Source organism: Dipodomys ordii, unplaced genomic scaffold (assembly GCF_000151885.1).
Source record: "Dipodomys ordii isolate 6190 unplaced genomic scaffold, Dord_2.0 Scaffold96, whole genome shotgun sequence".
Lineage (NCBI taxonomy): Eukaryota > Metazoa > Chordata > Mammalia > Rodentia > Heteromyidae > Dipodomys > Dipodomys ordii.
The window spans coordinates 8,028,852-8,036,019 of NW_012267312.1; positions in this window are offsets into that span (position 1 = coordinate 8,028,852).

Below are 7,168 nucleotides of genomic sequence, written 5' to 3' on the forward strand. Positions count from 1 at the left end.
TTACAAGCCTGAGTCACTGACTCCTGGCTAAGAAGCAATCTTTTTTTTTTTTGTCGGTCATGGGGCCTTGAACTCTGGGCCTGGGTGCTGTCCCTCAGCTCTTCAGCTCAAGACTAGCACTCTACCACTTGAGCCACAGCGCCACTTTTGGTTCTCTGGTGGTTTATTGGAGATAGAGTCTCATGGACTTTCCTGCCCGGGTAGGCTTTGAACCGTGCTCTAACTAGGATTACAGCAGTGAGCCACTGGTGCCCAGCTAAGAAGCATTTTTTAATGACTCTAGGAACATCATCATAGATTAGCATATTATTTATGATTATTACAATATGCCTTTTATTATCATTACCTTTTCCCTTTGAACAGGGACAAATCTGAGACTTATGACATCTGACACATACGTACTAGGGAACCTTCTGGAGGAAAAACATTTCAAAATTACAAATGCAAAGTTAGATACAAAAGGGAATATTTGCAATGAAAAAAAGGAATCACTATACCATTATAGTTGATCAAACTTCCTTTTTTCTTTTTCTTTTCTGTTTTTGTTTCTGCTTATGTGGTGCTGAGGAATTGAACCCAGGGCCTCATGCATGCAAGGCAAGCACTCTACCACTGAGCCACCTTCCCAGCCCTTCTTTTTTTTCTTATTAGAGAATTTTGTTCAGCTTTACCACTTGTCTCAAGCACATGGCTAAGATTATTATGAAATTTGAGGCAACTATCAGGTTTCTTTCATATATGAGCTGTGTACTCTTTTTTTTTTTTGGGTCCGGTCGTGGGGCCTGAACTCTGGGCCTGGGCACTGTCCCTCAGCTCTTCAGCTCAAGGCTAGCGCTCTACCACTTGAGCCACAGTGCCACTTCCGGCTTTTTTTCTTTTTGCTTATGTGGTGCTGAGGAATCGAACCCAGAGCCTCATGCATGCAAGGCAAGCGCTGTACCACTGAGCCACCTTCCCAGCCCAAGCTGTGTACTCTTAAGACATGTAGTTACTAACTGATTTGATAATACTCATTAACTAGCTTATCCTTGATGTTCTCTTTGCAATGGCAATAGTATTGGATGGTGAATGAGCCTAAGACTAATTGGGCTGGAAAGGTGGCTCAGTGGTAGAGTGCTTGCCTTGCATGCATTAGGCCCTGGGTTCCATTCCTCAGCACCACATAAGCATAAAAAGCCAAAAGTGGTGCTGTGGCTCAAGTGGTAGAGCACTCGTCTTGAGCTGAAGAGCTGGGGGACAGTGCCCAGGCCCAGAGTTCAGCCCCCACGACTGACAAAAAGACTAATTGGTCTATGCCAGATGCTGGTGGTTCACGCCTGTAATGCTAGCTATTCAGGAGGCTGAGATCTGAGGATCATGGTTTGAAACCATCTGGGACAGGAACAAATATGGACTTGTTAGTCTCCCTGAAGTAATTAGGTATAGGGAAGTTTTGCTTTAGAGCCCTATATGCCTCCCCCCAGAACACAGCAATGAGTCAAGGTTAGGGTTATTCCTGTGTCCTTCAAGGACTGTCTTCAAGTCCTTAGCTGGGACTAAATCAGTTTCAGATAGGTTCCCACAGAGCAATTATGGAGCAAGATGGACAGATGATTTCTAACCATGTATGTAAGCACTGGTATCTAAAATTCAGTTGAATATCATGAGCAATAGCATGTTATAAATTGCCATATTTAATTAATTAATTATTTTTTTGTCAGTCATGGGGCTTGAACTCAGGGCCTGGGTGCTGTCCCTGAGCTTCTTTTTGTTCAAGGCTACCACTTCAGCCACAGAGCTACTTCTGCCTTTTTCTGTTTATGTGGTAATGAGGAATCAAACCCAGGGCTTCATACATGCTAGGCAAGCACTCTACCACTAAGCCACAGTCCCAGCCTAACTGCCATCTTTTTATTGTCCCTCATTCTCCTTAGCTAGTTTTTCTGCCCTGCCTGTAGTCATGAAGGGAGATAAAATGGAACCAACCACTTAGATTCCTAGTTCTGTACTTATATATTAAAACTTCTAAGTCATAGTGGATTCTCTTCATTCTATTCAATCTCCAAGTCTTCTCTAAGAGACATATTATCAAGACTCTTGCCTCTTTTGTATTTGTTTGGCCATTTGTCCAGAAGGTATACATAAAACATTTAACTCATTTTCTATAGAATTTCTTTGAAATCTGTACTCCTAAAAGTATTAAATAATATCAACTTACCCAGGAAATTCTGTGTGTTCTTTAAAATGTGTCTTAGTAAACAAGGCCCATACTTATCAAAACTTTCTGATACAGTGGTGAGATGGAAGAGATTGTAGTGGAGAGACTTTGTGAGGAATGTAATAGAATAAAGCATTTTAAGGCCAGGCACCACTTGCTCACTCCTGTAACACTAGCTACTCAAGAAGCTGAGATCTGAACATCATGGTTCAAAGCCAACCCAAGCAGAACTCAGTGAGACTTGACTCAGCTCCAATTAGCCATAAAAAGCTGGAAATGGAGCTGTGGCTTAATTGGCAGGGAAACAGTCTTGAGCCAAATTGCTCAGGGATAGTGCCCTGGCCCTGAGTTCAAGCCCCAGGACCAGCATAAACACACAGAAAGGTTCTTTGCTAATGACGTAGAACCAGGAAGTAAAAAATTATAGTCTTAAAGCTAAAGGACAGAGGTTACAGAAGAGAAACCAAAACAAAGGAAATAAGAAAAAAATGCCTGGGGCTGGGAAGGTGGTTCAGTGGTAGAACGCTTGCCTTGCATGCCTGAGGTCCTGGGTTCGATTCCTCAGCACCACATAAGTAAAAAGAAAAAAGCCGGAAGTGGCGTTGTGGCTCAAGTGGTGGAGTGCTAGCCTTGAGCTGAAGAGCTGAGGGACAGTGCCCAGGCCCAGAGTTCAGGCCCCATGACTGGACCCCTCCAAAAAAAAGAAAAAAAGAAAAAAATGCCTGTGCTGTATGAATTTTAATTGGATTTGCACAGTGGCATTGAACTTATTCGAACATAGAACTGTTTCTTTCCTATCCCATTTACTAGGTGGAAGGAGGAGGCTGTCCTGTGAGCCATGCCCACTCTGAAGAGCTAGACTCATAGTTTTGGTAGCTCCAACAGAAGTGCTGGTTAAAGTGTAACTTATAGATTCAGTCACCGGAAATTACCAGTATTTGAATTCATTGGAGGAGTACTGAGAATTGAATCCAGAGCCTCACACATGCTAAGCACACTTTCTACTATTGAGCTACATTCCAGCCCTTTTTTTGATAGTAAAACATTCATAAAATGTACCAACATAACTATTTTTATTTATTAACATGTATTAGTTATACAAGGGGGATTTCTGGTGGTTTATTGGAGATAAGAGTCTCATGGTCTTTCCTGCCTGGGCTAGCTTTGAACCGCGATCCTCAGATCTCAGCCTCCTGAATAGCTAGGATTACAGGCATGAGCCACTGGTGCCTGGCAAATGTAACTATTTTTATTTGTTTTTTTGGGTCTGGTTGTGGGACCTGAACTCTGGGCCTGGGTGCTGTCCCTCAGCTCTTCAGCTCAAGGCTAGTGCTCTACCACTTGAGCCACAGCGCCACTTCCAGCTTTTTTCTTTTTTTGCTTATGTGGTGCTGAGGAATCGAACCCAGGGCCTCAGGCATGCAAGGCAAGTGCTCTACCACTGAGCCACCTTCCCAGCCCGCAAATGTAACCATTTTTAAGTGTGGGCCATTTAGTGACATTAAGTACATTTATAGCATTACATAACTTGTCATTTTCCATTTCCACATTTTTTATGATCCCAAACTCCTTAAGCCATACCTCCTCATTCCCCTCTCCCCAGTCTCCAGTAGTAGCCTCTATTTTACTTTCTGTCTTCATGAATTTGACTACTCTAGGCACCACATGGAAGTGGAATCATATGTAGACTATTGTGTCTGGCTTCTTTTACCTAATATTTCTAAACTTTATACACGTTAAATTCACATCAGAGTTTCTTTCAAGGCTGAACATTCCATTACATGTATGGTATATTTTGTTTGTTTATTTGATTATATGAGTTCACCATCACACATACCCAGCTTCCTTGACCTAGTTTTAGTTGATTTTTTTTTGCTTTGCTGTGTTGAGTTGTAGTTATTTATATATTCTGGAAATTAATCCCCTGCCAGAGACTTGATTTTCATATATTTTTTACATCCTATAGGTTGCCTTTTTACTTCACTCTTTGGTAGTAGTGTGTGTGTGTGTGTGTGTGTGTGTGTGTGTGTGCTGGTTCTGGGGCTTGAACTCAGGGTCTGGGCCCTCTATCCCTGAGCTTTTTGCTCAAGGCTAGCACTCTGTTGGTAATATTTTAAAAATATATTTGTATTTGACATATAGAAATTATTCATATTTATATGTATAGTATGATAGAATCTTTGTATTAATATATACATACATATATATATGTAAACTCCAGTTTTCTCAGTATCATTGATACCAGGAAACCATTGGGATTCTTGCTGAAAATCAATTGACCATAAAGGGTTATTTCTGGGCTCTCTATAGTATGCTATTGGAGTACTCTATTGTACTCCATTTGGTACTCGCTTTATGTGACTACCAAACTATTTTGAGTAGTGTGGCTTTATAATAAATTTTGAAATTAGGAAGTAGGACCCTTTAACTTTGTTCTCAGTTTTCAAGATAGTATTGGCTATTGTGAGAAGGGGTTTTCTTTTATTTTGTTAATTTCTGCAAAAGAAAAAAAGCATGTTGATGCTAGTAGGAATTGCATTTACTCTTACTAGTAGTCTATGCTGCCTCTGGCTAGCGTCAAACTTTATCCTCCTGCTAACAGGTACACAAGGTCAACAAGATCAGCAATATCAAGTGTTTTTATCCTTGAGCATGGGATGTTTTTCCATTTATTTTGGTCTTTATTTTAATGCTTAATAGTTTTCAGTGTATTTCAGTAGTTATTTTTTGTTAAGTTTAATTCTAAGTATTCTTTTTATGTCATTTGTAAATGGAATTTTTGTAGTCTCACTTTTATATTATTACCAATGAATGAAATAAAATTTATTTTAAAATATTGGTCTTATATCTTGCAAAACTCATTTATTAGCTTTTGATTTTTTTTTTGTTGGTCCTGGGGCTTGAACTCTGGGCCTGTGCATTATCCCTCAGCTTTTGAGCTCAAGGCAAGTGTTCTACCACTTGAGCCACAGCGCCACTTCTGATTTACTGGTGGTTTATTGGAGATAAGAGAATCTCACAGACTTTCCTGCCCAGGCTAGCTTTGAACTGTGATCCTCAATTTCAGCCTCCTGAGTAGCTAGGATTACAGTCGTGAGCCACCGGCACCCAGCTAATAATTCCTTTTTTGTCTGGATGACTTTTCTTTTTCTTGCCCTGGTTAGTACAATGCTGAATCGAAGTAGTTAGAATGGGCATAATTGTTAAAGATGCAGTTTGATAGGGTTAAAAGGCCTGTGTAAACCAGGCTTTGGTGGCTCACACCTGTAATCCTAACCACTCAGAAGGCTGAGATCTGAGGAACTTGGTCAAAGCCAGCTCAGGTAGGAAAGTATTCGAGACTCATCTCCAATTAACCACCCGAAATCTGGAAGTGGTAGTGTGGCTCAAGTGAGCCACACTAACCTTAAGCAAAAAAGTTCAGGATAGTGCCCAGGCCCTGAATTCAAGCCCTAGGACCAGCACGTGCACACGTGAGACTGGGACTTGAATTCTGTATTTGATGCTTTGCCCCATTGGTTGGTACTATACCACCCGAGCCATGCCTCCAACCACTTAAATAATGTATTTTGGACATACTGTTTATTTTGTATATAGTATAGTGCCATAAAAAGAAATGGTTTAAAAACTTAAGACACCAGTAATGTTCTTTCACTGCCATCCATACTAGTTTAGATTCCATTTTAACACTCCTTTATTAGGTAGTAGCATAACTAAACTCAATACTATCCTATACAAAATAATAATAGATCTTGCTTTATAGGGTCTTACTATGATTTGGGGTCTAATTTGGTTGCCTGCAGGTATTTCTAATTCAACAAGCAATTGGCAAATTAAAAAAAACTGCACTTATTTCCTCTTCATTTGGACATTCTACGTAGACTATAGAACTGTTTCAAGTTCTCTTTTTATTTTAGTCTAATAAAAATTTCCTCTGTAGCCTTGCACCTTAGATTATAGATATGTTAAAAAAAAAGTCCCTGGCAGCGGATGGGTCTGTCAGTCACTTCCGGGTTCTCACGCTGAATGGTGCAGATGATTTGGCAATCCTACCACCTTTTAGTACTACCTAGTCGCTGTGCGGTCCACAGCCCTGTCTAGCTTTCGCATTTCCTGGTCTACGGTCAAAAAGTGGTCGGTTACAGTTAAGCGAACCTTTCAGGGAGCCACAGTGCTTTCAGCTGCGGCTGCTGCAGGATCCTGTGAATGAGTACTGAAGAGCACCTCCCTCGGAGGATGGGAAAAAGGTCCTTCACTTCCCAACGGCCCCCCTCCTCCCGCCGCAGGAGATATGGCCACACCTTCCCCCTATCGGGGAGGAGCAGGTGGCCAAGCCCGTGGGACCTCGCGCCACTGCCGCCCGCAAGCCCGGGTTCGTTCTTGTCACGTGGCACGAGTCAGCTGCGCGATCGGGACCCCTCAGGCGTCGCGGCGCGACCGCCTAGAGCGCTTGGTGGATGGATCTGTTCTTTCCGCCAACCCCCTCGTCCTCCCTCCCGCCTCTCAATCCCGGAAAAGGGGGAGATCGGTGACGTCATCATCCGGGCATTTGTCGGCGGGGCCACAGTTCACAATGGAACAAAAACAAGCGGCCCAAGTCAAACTTAGCGACGCGGCTGCGGCTCAGGCGGTTAACTATGTCCTAGCCTGTACACACCCAGTCAATCCACACAGCCCAGCCGCTTCACCACCGTTTCACACCACGTCTCTGGCCTCTCTTTCCCCCCGACGTCGGTTATTCTTCGTGCCACCTTTGCCCTCACCCCGCTCCCCAGCTTAGGGGTAAGGAAGACAGATTCTAGCCATCAAGTGACCCTTCCTGAAGGAGCTGGAAGAAACGATATCTCGTGAACAATCTTTACCGCATTGTCTGCCCCTCCCCCACCCAACTGGGCGTTCCAGGCGTCTTTAGGTCGGCAGCGCCGTTCTAGGCTCCACGGGCCCGGGTGGGAGGGGCGGGGCGGGAGGGGG